The sequence below is a fragment of the Ischnura elegans genome, chromosome 1 (assembly GCF_921293095.1).
Source record: "Ischnura elegans chromosome 1, ioIscEleg1.1, whole genome shotgun sequence".
Classification (NCBI taxonomy): Eukaryota; Metazoa; Arthropoda; class Insecta; order Odonata; family Coenagrionidae; genus Ischnura; species Ischnura elegans.
In genome coordinates this window covers 136656093-136670246 of record NC_060246.1, presented here as the reverse complement: position 1 = coordinate 136670246, position 14154 = coordinate 136656093, and the positions used below count along the sequence as shown (strand labels likewise).

Below are 14154 nucleotides of genomic sequence, written 5' to 3'. Positions count from 1 at the left end.
TTTTCATTTTCAATATGAATTAAATACCTTTATAGTACAGGAATACATGCATTCCTCTGTCCTTAAACTACATTATAAATGCGGCCAATTGAATAAAGCGATGAATTTCAAAGATGAAGAGACGTGCTTGTAAACGAGTCATTCATAAACCTTCGGCCTAGTAATGACGCATCTGGGTCCACGGTTTAAAGATTTATTGATATTGTTCAATAAGTAGTTAACAATGACAATAAACATCGCCTTCCGTTGTCCAATGTCAACATGCTCTCCAATATGACGACGACCAATGTTGGTAATAAAGAATTTTCAGAGGCCAACAGAAACCCATTTGGATAAATACGCAGAAACAATGGTATTTACTAACGCAACATACCGACAGTAACCCCAAATGAATCACATTTGCCTCGTCACTTGCAAAAGCGACTGGCTGACACGACGACCTCATTTGATATCCTATTGCGTGACTCTCGAATCACGAAATTCCTCATCCAACATTTTGTCGACGAGCATGATCTATATGGAAACTTTTTTCTACGGAGAATTCTCATGAAACTAACGATAAATGTAAGATACATAAAAATCAACATTAGCTTAAATGATAGAAATCATTAAAAAAATACGTAATAATCGGCAAAATCAAATATCATTCATTAAAAAAAAGTTCTCGAGCATAAACTTTTGAAACACATTACACCGTTATTTTTCCTACGAACGCTCTACGACTCAACGTAACGAAGATCTCAGTACGTAAATTTTCTCCGAGAAGACCTCTCAGCATGGTAGCTGACGTGAGGTAAATGCAATTGAGCGAAAATTTATCTTTGATACATCGTTGCAGATAAACTCTCGAGATAAACTTTGGATGTGGAACACGACCTTCAGCAATAAGTCATCGCTATTTCGGAGAGCGTCCAGTGGTCACGAGACGAGGAAAACTCCCTCAACCTCGAGTCGCCCGAGGCCATAAATTCACTGCTCATTCTCACTCCTGGGTTCACCCTCTCCCGTTAATGGATCAAGAGAGAAGACGGCGTAATCCGCGCGACCGGGACCGGAATCGAGTCGCGACCGGCGAGGCGGCATGCGCCCGAGTGGCGGGGACCTTTTGAAGTGTCGCCGACTCCCTTCCGCCCGCTACCACCCCCACCCACTGTCGAGTACCATCCACCGAGAATTCGTGAAAAGGTAGAAACCAGGGGTTTGAAGGGACAGAAGACTGAAATACGTGGACTGAACGCTAGGGTGGTGCGATAAAAATTCAAGTTACGAATTTCGTGTCGCTATAGTGCGGAAAAATTGCGATACGTCAGTAGAAGAAAAAAATCATTAAAATCGTACGTCAACTTTCGATCCCGCAAAGCACCTAAAAAAATGAAAATAATTTTTTTTCGTAATCAAAAAAGAAAAATAAATGTATATTTTTCAAACCTTACAGAAAAAAAGATTACAAATAGCGTTGGTTATTATTAATATATGGATATTCATGATTTTAAGCTGTTATTTCCGATGGCGTAAGATCATCAAAAATGTATAAATTTTGTAATTTAGCCGATTTTTCAGAGTTGTGTAATAATTAATTGAGGTAAATTTTACTGAAGTTTTAGTTAGCCCTGTAGATAAAAAAAAGGACAAGAAAACTGACCACTAGACTTGAAAGGCAAAATTAATAAGGCATCATGTTGACCCTGTTGAATCCGAAAGTGAAGTGTTGAGGTTTTAAATGAAGCAACGCAAAGTTCAGCAATCGTGGTGCAATTTGATGACCTTTAAAGACTACATACACATTACATCCAAGAAAAAGAAATCACCATGGCAAGGTGGTAAAATTACTAACTGCAGCTTTGCATTGTGATCAATTCGGGGAGTTTGACCATGCAGCTTCTGCTATAGCATCAAGTGTACTTGAAGCAATTGAACGCGAACGCTCGTTTTATTTCCTTTTTTAAAGGAGGATAACTGCACCCCTAGAATTTGGTGGCAAAAATTTCAAAAGAAAATGAAGAGCGAAGTAACGAGGGAGAGGAATGAAGAAACGAAATAGTACAAGGGCTAACAAGGAGAAGTAAATAGGAGAAGGGTCACTTGTAGATTGGCCGCCCAGATTAAGTTATTTTACATAATCTCATTAAGTGTTATTGAATTTTATAGAATACCTACTAAAAATACTGAAGTCAAAATAAGTTTAACACAATGAACTGCAGCTAAGGAGAAGAATGCGTCCGGTAAACTTTAAGTATAAAGTATAAATTTTGATTTAAAATATGTTCTCAGGTCTCTAAATGTAGCCGTTGACGCGTTTATTTGTTCACCACTTACAACTAAAGGAAAAGTCCTCCAAGGAAGGTAAAGAGACTAGTACTAGTTCCAATTAATGAAGGTGACAAAGAAGAAGAAAGGGAACAGAAGGAATTACTTTGGGAAAGAATGGAATGGGCGGTCAGCAATTATTAGATTGTTCAGTAATATGAAAGAATGCAAAAAAAAACAGACTGAATTCATATTTTTTAGCCCCAATAATGAATACTTTCCGTGGAAAGTAATAATGAAAATTTACTCTTCCTTCCTTGGGCAGATGTGTTAAAAGGAAAAAAGAACTTGAACTATGTTTTTGCAAGAACGCTTTCACAGTAAAGCAGGTTGGAAAAGAGAATTTAAATATAAATGCACACGCTAGTCTAAAATTTCAAGCAAGCCGTCGAAAATAAATTTAAAACGAAAATATTTTAAGGATGGTTCTCATGAGAAACCCAGCTTATTTACACTAACTAAACCTGGATATTTAATCATACATTAAACTATTATCTCCCCGCGAATAAATTGAAAAGTTTAAGTCCACATAACGATGCCACAACACGTTAATTCTTTAACGCCAATGGTGAGAGGTTAACAGAGGATAACACTGAATAGGGTGTTAGGAGTTATTCTCTGAATGACCCACTTCAAAGTACTACACAGGGAAAAAATATTAATTGGAAAACCGTTTAGAAGTTTTTGTTTACTGACGGGAATAGTTTTGTTCTCGACCGGAACTTTACAAGAATCTTCCGTAAGTGTCAGGTAATAATTTTTATCTAGCAGTACCTAACATTTGTGCATCCTTTCATTTCCTTACACACATATGTTATGGTCATGGTGAACCAATTATTTAAGGGGTACGTGCGTGCAAGGACACTAGCTACATGTACTAACTATTCACAGTTTCGCGCGAGTGACTGATTTGAGAAAGGGAGGGTGGGGAGTAGGAGGGGAGGGTGGGAGGGGAGGGAGGAGAGACAGGTGGCGAGGAGCGGCGAAGGACGTCAGAGAAGAGAGCGCCCTCAAAAGGCTTCTTCCCGTTCATTCTGCCGTCAATGGACGGAGTCCTCCCCAACCACCCCTTCTCCCCCTCTCTCCCTCTTTTCCCCTTTTGGGGAAATCCCTGTCACCCGGTCGTCGCTGTCTCCGCTCGCTTAAGGAGTTTCACTGGTGAAATTAAGTAAATGTCACCAGCTCCACGCTCACGATGAACTCACTCGTGGAAAACCGTCTCTTGAATCTCAACGCGACAAGAATATAAATATACGCGCACCATTTCTTTTCAAACATGTAGCAGCATCAAACAATTAACAGAATCGGCCTCAAATGACATCGCTCATGTATACCTTCCAACGATTTGATCTTTGAATTTTGCTTATTTATAGTAAAATCTTCTAAAATCGTTGGTACAATAAAATATGGCTTCGCTAGTACTAGTGGGCCCTGGTCGCTCTCATAGCGGCGGGGGTTTTTCCTTATCCCACCCTTCCAATCCTATCTCTACCTCAGAGGCTTTGTTGGGCTCCTATCGCGGCGGAGTCTCAATCATTTTTTTCGTCCCTTCCAGGAAGCGCGGGCGTATCAGTTGAATTACTGGGTCCCGGCTGCGGTGTGTTGTAACCTTCTACGAACCCCCCTTGGGCTCTCAATCGTGCTCATGTATACCATTGTATCACTGGGCTCCTTCATGACAGATGACACACCTAAAATGCACACAAATGCCATGAGGTTTGGCCCTTCCCAATATGGCAGATCCGTCCTCACCTTCTTGGTAAGTTGCCGGAGCATTACGAAGAAGGGATTGAAACATGAAAAAAATGGTACTTTGTCTTAAAAACGAGGAGTGCCATTCCTATGGTAGATCATAATGGTACGTTTAAAGAACACGTTCAAGGAAAAGAGCCATTACATGATTTAGGCAACATTATTTTCCAAACACCGTCAAATAATATTTATACCACGAGCAGCCCAAATAAAAGGTAGAGAGTGAAATATCATAATTTTACTCCGGAAACACATAATATCGCGCATATTTTAGGGGGATTAAGCTAAGAGCCACTGAGGATACCAAGGTATTACCATAGGTAATGAGAATCGACATTTTTCTCAGTGAAACATGTATTTTCAATCTCTAGGCCGCAAAAATCTGGTTAATGACTGGAGATTCACTCAAAAGGATATCCTTTGCGTGAGAGCTCAACGTTTTCTTTCGAGTCAGATGGGACTATTTAGTGAATTACAGATAGAAATAGGGAAAACGAAGGTCAAGGTGAAATAACATTTGCTTTCAAGACTCCCTATCCAAATAACCTCCTTCATTAGAAATCCTGGCATTCCAACCCATCCAATAACAGGAAAATTTATCCAGCTATGATACTAATGCTATCGCTAAAGAATGCTATTTCTTCTGAAGGGACAAATAAAATGGAATGAAACCCACATAAGAATAACTTGGCATTGGTGTACAAAATTTCTGATTCCATAATTCTTCGTGTAAGTAGCAGAAACTAAAAACTCAAAAAATTCTTCGTTAAGGCTTAAATTCGAATGATCACATATTTCAGTCACTCCATGAGGAAGGTCGCTGAAATATGCTGAATTTCATGGGCTATAAAAAGGAAACACTTTTCAATCATGGCATCAGTTGATTAGCGCGTCATCTCTATTCTAAATGAAAACGGCATATGATTCATACTCTTTTCTCATGGGATGAAAGGAGAAAACAGGTCTTTTGGTTCTAATATTGATCCTTTGTCACGGTAACACTGCAAAACTTGAAGATAGACATTTAAAATCGTACTTTTCTATACGTGGGCGAAGACTATAACTTTTATAAAATTTATAAAGTCTTACTTAAAATATATTTTACATGGTAATAAATAATGGCCGAAGGGTAAATTCAATTTGAGAACGTGTATATGAGATAAATTAAATCAACCGAAAGAGTAATGAATCATTATAATAATTGGAGACTGAGGAATCAAGAAGTATACCAAGACCTTAAGAGGACGGCACAACTAGATCGGTGAGGCATGATGGCCGGATGAAGACAATCGTCAAAGGATAAGCCGTGGGAATAAAGACGAATGAATTCTGCGAAATAGCTACACAGGATAATGTGCTAAAGATGTAAAACAAAAAATACATAAATATGAAAAAGGCTAGCAGATAAGAGAGCGCTGAGAGTGAGTGCGAAGAGTCGCGTCTCACCAATCTTCGGAATGTTGACTTAAGAGGATGATGATGATAAGGTATATTTTATGCTGTTTCAGGTTTGTCTCCGCGCTAACACGAACGAGGAAAAACTTCCTCAAGCCTCCATACACCGGTCCCCATATGAAGATGACGTGTTCTCCCCTCTCTCCTGCCGGCTCGACGTCTAAGCTGCATTTCATGCGGGGGTGCAACAAAAGCGGGAGGGGAGGATGGGTCGAGGAAAGTGGCGGGATAAAAACGGAGAGGGTCACCGTGAGGAATGGAAAGAATGCGCAAGATGCCTCCGCAGGTGAAGGGAGAGGGGCGAAAGAAATTATCATCGACGCCCACCGACATTGTTAAACGAGTCAGAAACAAGGGTCGTTGGATTGAAAAAAATGCGACGATATGCACGAGCATGGAGCTAATGTAGATATGGAGTGATATAATAACAGTAATATCGTTTATTTTCGTAGGTACTGGGGCCCATGAGAAAATATAAGTACAGCTTTCTACATTTCACATTGAGATAGATAAATAAAAGACAAAAAGTAAATAAATATTTATATATATATAGTCAAATGTGAACAGTGCATAACGCCTAGTGCATGAAAAAAAACAATACAATATTTTCGACAAAAAAAATAAATAATCGCACTTAGATATAACACACTAATTACAAAATTTAAGGTGACAAACAAAAGAAATATGAACAAGAAATATTAACATAAGAAAGTGAATATAAACAAAAGAAATTTAACTTGGGGTTAAGGAGGCATTCTTCAGAAACCCATATGTGCTATGTTTAAACCTATTGATATTTGTACTGCTTCTTTTTTGAGCTGGGAGAGAGTTCCATATTCGTGAGGCGGTTACTATGAATGATTTGTTCATATGAGGCGTGTGATGTTTTGGAATATGGAGGTCAATGGTATGATTACGGGTAGGTATATTATGAACCTCAGATTTTCTCAGAGTCTAGCATCCAGGCCTATCATGTCTAAAACATCTCTTATAAAATAACAATTCGTAACAGAAAAGTTACCGAAATTAAGCAATTGTTTGAAGATTATTTTTGAATTACGCAAGAGACCAACCAACCAGATGATTCCGCCCAACGTTATTCACTAGCTCGAACGTAACTTGGATTTTATGCTTTTCAATTGGAAAGTCATTAGGACTAAAAGACCACTTTATGGCCGACATGATGAAACGCATTACGACTTTCCATATAATTTATCACAGACAAAGATTTGACAGTTAAACCTCCGTGACATACCTTCTGGTATTAACGTTAAATTTTTTAGTAAAATATTGTTCTATTATTTAGCTAGCAGTGATGGCAAATACTCATTTCCTTCCAATAATCCTGAGTTTCTTGCAAGGGTGAAAAGATAGCTGAACTAAATTTTCAGCTAATTTACTACAGTCGCAAATAATTCGCACTATCTCACAAGGCCTTTTGGCGAATAATGAAAGGACGGGCGAATACGCGGCAAGTAATGAGAGCAGCGAATGAATGAGAACATTTTAATTATTTCCCGACAGTAGGGGTTAAAAATCTTCTTGGGTTTCCAAATGCTGAGGTCTTGTATTATCAACGGTTCAGGTATAAAGTCAGCAACCCTCAGTCATAGGTTTTACAATTCTGAACCCTGATGATTGACACTGAGTCCGTGGCTTAAACACTGTCGGCCAAAGAAAACTTTAACCAATGAAATACCCAAGGTGATTTTAGACGGCTAATAGCGGGATGAACAACGAAGTGCTGGACATTGTGAGCGAGGAGAGGCAGCTTCTAGATGAGATACGGAGGAGACGGAAGGTATTGATGGAACGCGTACTTGGCGGGGATGTTGAAAACAGTGTTGGAGGGCAGAATGTTAGGTAAACGAGGGGGAAGGAAGGAAGATAACAGGATTTTCAGAGTAGAATGAAAGGGAGTAGGCCTTATTTTGAATTAAAGAGACATGTACACGAAGGAAGAGGAGGCTGTCAAAATGATTCTTACGTACTCCATGGAAACCTACCTTAATCCTTTGAATACTTGAATAAATAACGGGCTATTTACAACGCATCGGTCACTGATTCGTTTATTTTAACAATTTTGGCAATAAAGAGCGTGCATACGCCGGGAAGTTGCTGGACTCGGCACAAATTAAAAAGAGAGAACAAAAAAAGCTGAATTTAAAGTAGATCATGAGTCACTGATGAAGACATCCGAGCAATTTTTCCGCGAAAGGCATACATATCATTGAATTTTATGCTAAAAAATTTCCAAGATACTGAAACGGGAGCTTACCCTCTAAGGTCTCCGGGGAACAGCTTTCCTCGTGAGTACTCGATAACCTCTGCACTGAACTAACGAAAGGATCTCAAGTGTGCCAACACAAGAGCAGCGAGAATGATTTTTTTAACACAACTCTAAACCACACGTCACAGAGGAAACTATATAATGGAGTTCACTCTAGAAACCACTTGAGAATAATGAAAACGAGTCGGCCACGAAAAAAAAATCCATCCGAATGGCCTGATGCACTTCCAACTACCTCGGCGGACACGACTGCCGCGAGAGACCGACACGAAACGCGATTAAAATCGGCAAAACACACGCGAGGCAGCTCTCCGAGGGTGTCGACTCAACTCGTACAACGAGGCGAAGCGAGCGACACTAAAGGCGCCGCTGGATAGACCACCTTCCCTATGCGGTCTCGAGAGCCGCACTGCTAACAGCGCGATCACACACACACAAAAAAAAGTTGACGTCTTCGAGGCGCGTGAGCCGCATGCGGTTTGAGTTGCCTAGCACCAGTGAGCTCTTTCTCCTCCACTCAATACACCTCTCTTCTCCCCTCTATCGCGAGAATCCCCTCTCCATCCCAAACCAATCGCAAAAGCGAACGCGTACGTCAATCGGAATGCAACGGGCTACTCCGCTGAAGCCTCCCTTCTTCCCCTATCGCTCCGGGCCGTAACCGTGGAGACGGGAAATCAACGAGAGATGTACCAACGTCGTCGCTCTGCGATTCCGTGTCCTGAAGGAAATACCCTCCGCGACCAACTGCTTACGATGTCGAGTGAGTATACTCCTGAAATGCGATTCGAGTCTGTACCGCACAAATCGGTGATTCGAACCGGAATAATAAGCATTCGGATGAGATTGGAATGTTAAGTATTCGTAGGAGGGAGGACGAATGGCACTGTTCATTGATTTTCATTTGGGAGGATCAATTAGGCGAAGAATCCCGTGATTCAACGTCTAAAACAGCGAGGTATGCTAAGTGTCAAAATCGCAAAATATTCTATAACTCGTAACGCTATTATCATTTAAAACTCACTAAGAGGAATTCACGCCTGGAACTATTTATAGAGTTCAGTGCAGTGAAGAAAGATACCGATACAATTCCTGCATATTTTTCCTTGTAAAAACGGGCTATACTTCAGCGCCTAACCCAAAACCGAGGCATCTGAAATGCCCCCAAGGCAGTAAGGTAATACCGATAAATCAGGCCATATTAACGCGCATACAGTTATTCTCCTCTTTTCTTCTTCTTCTTCTAGTATTTATAGTAAATACTTCTCAGCGTATTACGCGGCAATGCACGGCCCCTACACCGAGAACCAGAGATGAGTCTATCATTTCAATGACCAAAGTAGTCATCTCCTCAACGTTATTTACATGGATTTGTTTTCCGGCTTATAATTTGACATCACGAGTCAGCGGAAAAGCTGGATACTACGCTTAGCACGTAGTTTTAAGTCGTCGATATTTTCCGGTCCATGAACTCTTGGAAAAGCCGAAATATTATTAATTTATAGTTTTTATCGGCAAACAACTATAATATGCCCAATTTCGAAGGATACATTGGAAGGAGAACGGTGAACATGGTGCAATTTCCCTCTTAATACGGTCAGCCGTAGATACCTCACCAACGTGAATAACTGAAACGCGAATTTCCGCATATCTGTGTGATCTTCAACGAGTGACTGCGATATGGCAACTCCCAGCCATTTGGTGTTTTTTTCGTAATTATTGAATAAAATTGTTTTATGTGATTTGAATTAAGCACCTCTTGAAGCACATCCTTTGAGACCTCTTCAAGAAGGCACGTCTATCACTGCGCACCATATTTCGTTATAGAGAGCTCAGGACCCATTTCGGTGCTGATTTTTTCTCCCGCGCGGCGCACAAATGTGTGAGGCTAGCTTCGGAATCTAAACGGCAAGTAACCGATCAAATGGAAAACGTTTTTCAATTTGCCAACCAGTTCCTTTTTCTTCTATAAACCTCCCAAAAAAATAAAAGGAATTGATGATATTCATTTAGCGTAATTGATGAAAGAATTCTTCGCGATTCAAAATATCTCGTCCTCTACTACCAGTACATGCGGGCTTTAAATATTTTTGAACCAAATATTTAGGGGAAAGAATAGTTCGGTGGCATAGCTATGAGATAAGATTACTTTAGGCCAAATATAAGACTTCGCGTTGATGGAAAAACTTTAAATTCGTGTGAAAGAATGAGTATTTTTCCGAGTAATTTACCCGCGGATTTACCTACTCATATATCGACCTACCTTTTATGGCGATTCGTGTCATTGTCAAGGTTACAGTTCTGCATGCTTACATGAACTTGTATCCGCTGCCGCGCGTCCTTTTCGTGGTTGACTCTTCATTCAGATAATCTCTTCCAATTATTTCTCTGGAGGGAGTGAACACAACACAAAAATGGGAAGGGAGGCGTAAAATCACCTCCCTCGGCCGAAATTATTCCAGTTCTAAGGGGATCGATACCGGTCCACGGGGCCACTTTCCTGAAGGTCCTCTTTAAGCTGATGCACATCGCAATGGCGTAGTTATAATGGGATGACGCTGCGGGTGGACCAAGGAGCAAGGGGCGTATACGCGAGGGTGGGAGAGTTTAAAGAGACGACGGACGGGTGGAGGTGGGGCGTCAAGGGGTTTCCTCTGAGGCTTGGCTGGGGAAGGGGAACTCGAAAGGAAGGGGAAAACTTTGAAGGCTTCCGCCGTTTGATTTACTTCATTAATCTCGAGAGAAGGTTTTTTTCTCTGTCATTTTTTCGCTCCACATCCTTCGCTCTTGGAATTTTGTTAAAGCTATATGGTGCAATCAGGATGGCCGCACGTACGTCATTCGGGCTCTGTAAGGACCTCTGAAAGTATCACAGAGCATCTTCACCGAGTCGTCTTCTTGTGCCTGTTTTTTTTTTAATGTCGAGTCATTGGGCTTCCCATTTTCGTCCAGAAGCAAAAAAAATACGAATGTTAACATCTGAGGAAAATTAGTTATTTTTTCCAGAAGCGTCAACTTCTCAATACATTGACAGATAAACTCGCCGTGCAAAGTGTAGATTGCACTCAAGAGGATGACGTTTTGACCCGCGATTTTTATGAAGAGGTGCGGACAGAAACACACGCACCCGTCAGAGCGAAAATTCTTCAGTTGAGTACCTTCGTCAATTTTCTGAAGCCGTCCACTCATCCGCAGAAAGAATTTTAGAGCGATTCCCTTGATAGAATATGTCAGAATAAAAAATCCATTTCAGCGCAACTTTTAAACGAGTCGCATTTAAAATTTCCAAATTTGTAGTCAATCTTGGTTAGATATGATGTCTGATAAATATGTTTCGTCTATCCCACAAGGAACAGCGAAGTGGGCAAATGACTTTATTCCATGGAGATGACCTTTTCGCAGGTGGTGTATTGTTTGTACGTGATTTTTTCCGTTGATATATTCTGTGGTTCCCCGAAAAGCATAATGAAATAAAATTAATTAACCTCTATGGTTTCATTTCTTAAAAAAAACAAGTAACATGAAGCGAAATATCGTAACTTCTGTACTAACCATCCTTAGCCGCTAAAATTTGATTTTAGCAACTGTTTTATCATTATGACGACTTGGCTGCAGGACAGCGGTGTCCAACGTTTCGGAGGGCATTAAAGTAATATTTTCACCAATTTTCTTCAGCAATAAGGATTGCTTGCGTACAAAACGAGAATTAAAATGAAAGTTCACATTTTCAAAATTGGCATAAGGCGGAAATAAAAAAAACAAGTAATTAAAAAAATAAATGAGGAAAGATAATGCGTGCATCCCAGGTTCGGAAATTTTAAATACATACTCTTCTAACGTAAGAGGCACATCATGACCTAAACGTTTTGAGAGTACAAACAGAGTATGAGCGACCGTCAGTGTACAGAAAATGTCAATAAACACACTATTAATATCTACCGATTACGAATATCCTAGCCAGACATAGACAATCCGATTAAAGCTACGAAATGCGCCTTTCAAATTCATCATATACTATGATAGACAATGACTACTCACCGTTTCTTCATATCCCATTCCGTTTAAATAAACAACGCACATTAAAGCGACACTTCAATGATTTGTGGTGGGGTAAAATGATCTATTACACGCCAACGCTAAAAATTAGCCGAGTCAGTGCCGACTATTTATTCCTGTGATGACTTCCGACGACAACTAATATGATGAAATAAAACAAAGATACCGAAGTTATTGTTTCCTCACTTTCATCGAAGGCAACACGACCCGATGCGGGTAGCGATGAGTCAACTCCAACACGAACGAATACATGTCCTCAAAAGGTTAGGCGATTCCGTAAAGAGAATGCAGCATTGATTCTTTTAAGTGAAGAATGCCATCAACAACCTTGATCCCGAGACAAAAATGTATACTTACTTACTATGTTTATGGAAAAAGCAAATGGCAATAAAACATAATACAAAAATACAATCACATGCTCAGGTGTAAGCAAGGGCGGATCCAGGACTTTTTTTCTGGGGGTGGGGGGCACAAGGGTCTGTCAGGTATATGGCCTTCTAATATTTGAGTTTTAAAAAACAACATACAACATTTGCTGCACGAAAAATTCTCTTTCTTTTAACATAAAAATAATTAACATGAAAATAATAATAATGTAGCTACATAAATTAAAACCATAAGTACGCAGGATCAAAACAAGGAGGGGCAAGCCATGGTTGTTCATGTTGTAGGTAAGTATTTTGGCATGGAAAAGGTGAATGAAATCAACACTTTAAACTGTAACAGCTCTTTATTGGTTTTTAAAATTATTTGCTTGAAAAAAATATTATTTTCCTTAAAGACATATGCGATTTTTGCTTCTAGGGGGGCAGCTGCCCCCCTGCCCTTCGCTGGGTACGCCCATGATAATAACTACAGTTTTTCAGCCCCTTTCGTACCAGGGCGAAGCTTTTTTCGAGCGCTGACAAGCGAATAACCAAACACCGGCAAATATGTTTTCTTCACTCGGGCTAAAGGCATCAATGATTTAGGTTCCGTAATACCCAAAGCGAAACGAACGTAATGATAACCGAATTAAAAATCTTATCTATCTATTAAGCGTCTGGGGGAAGGGGCACGTGCTCCCATGCTTCCCAACCCCTCTTAACCAGCTTATGGACGTAAGTCGATCGCTGCAAAATAAATTAATCATGCCGAACAACTGTAATGATACCTATAAATAACAAATTTCGTCTGAAATTCTCGCATCGAAATTCAGGCAGACGGCATTCGAACACTTTTGGACGGCGCCAGATAGTTTTCGAAGCGGAAGAAGTTCATGGGACACAACCGAAAGAAAAAATTCCATAAAAAAAAACAATATAAAGCAAGCCGATGTCCTTCGGAGAAGCGATCAATATGCCACACCGAGTGTGCTGAGGTTTAGGGGTAAAAGGGGATGGGAATAAATGCGAAGCCATTTTTCACGGGAGAAAAAATAATCGAAAAAACAAATCGAACGTCGAAAAGATATCGAAAAAATAACATGCTTCCGTCGTCCTCGGAACCAGCGTTGGTAAAAGAACTGAGAAAAAAGTAACTGGGTTCAATCACAGTCACTTTGTTAAAAAAGTAATCAATTACGAGTACAAATTACTGATTTCAAAATCCAATCAGTAAAATTACAGCTACAATTGCAATTACTTATTGTAAGATTGTCCGCTCAAGAGATCACCTGGCAACTGTCGAATATTGCAGTAAAAATATGGTATAATGGAGTCATAGAAATTTCTGACATCGCAATTTCACCTGCGATACATACAATTATAACTGCTACAACAACACAAGGGACGTGATTTTGTGTACCCATTATAAGTAGGCTACAAAAACGTACGAGTGGCTGAAGCTAAACAAGCAAATTATGGGACTCGAAGGACTCGAAATTATCCGTAGGCCCAGTTAAATCAGTGAAATCAGCGAAATAATCATTGATGCCGATCAAGTGTAACGATTAAGGTTTGTTTACACTGTATAACAATGTCATATAAAACAAGTTATACATAATATGTTTTCGGAAAAAGTTACAAATCCGTGTAACATGTTTTCGTAACTTTTTCGCAAAACATGTTACAAGCAACTTGTTTTATATAACATGTTACACAGTGTAAACGCACCTTTAAACGAAAGTAACGATTCCTTTATCACCGTAAAGAGAAAAAATACAAATTAAAATTACATTTAGCAAAAAGTAATAGTTACAAATAAAATTACTGCAAAATTACTTTTACTTATTATTATTTTACCGATTACTTTTACTCGATCACTTACCCCACTCTGGTCGGAACGACATTATTTCTTTCCGCCTGCGGGAAAGG

General features: G+C 39.8%; 1 protein-coding gene across 2 annotated transcripts in view; it reads right to left on the bottom strand.

The window, feature by feature from the left end:
* Positions 1-14154, bottom strand: part of LOC124170596 (siderophore biosynthesis regulatory protein URBS1-like) — an 82100-nt gene that overhangs the window by 47040 nt on the left and 20906 nt on the right. The window contains exon 1 of one of the 2 annotated variants that reach the window (XM_046549425.1): positions 7793-8278. The exons of the other annotated variant lie outside the window; for it this stretch is intronic. The gene's annotated coding sequence lies outside the window, so the exon portion shown is untranslated. Of the gene's footprint in view, positions 1-7792; positions 8279-14154 lie in introns of those variants that run through there. 2 annotated transcript variants of the gene reach the window in all.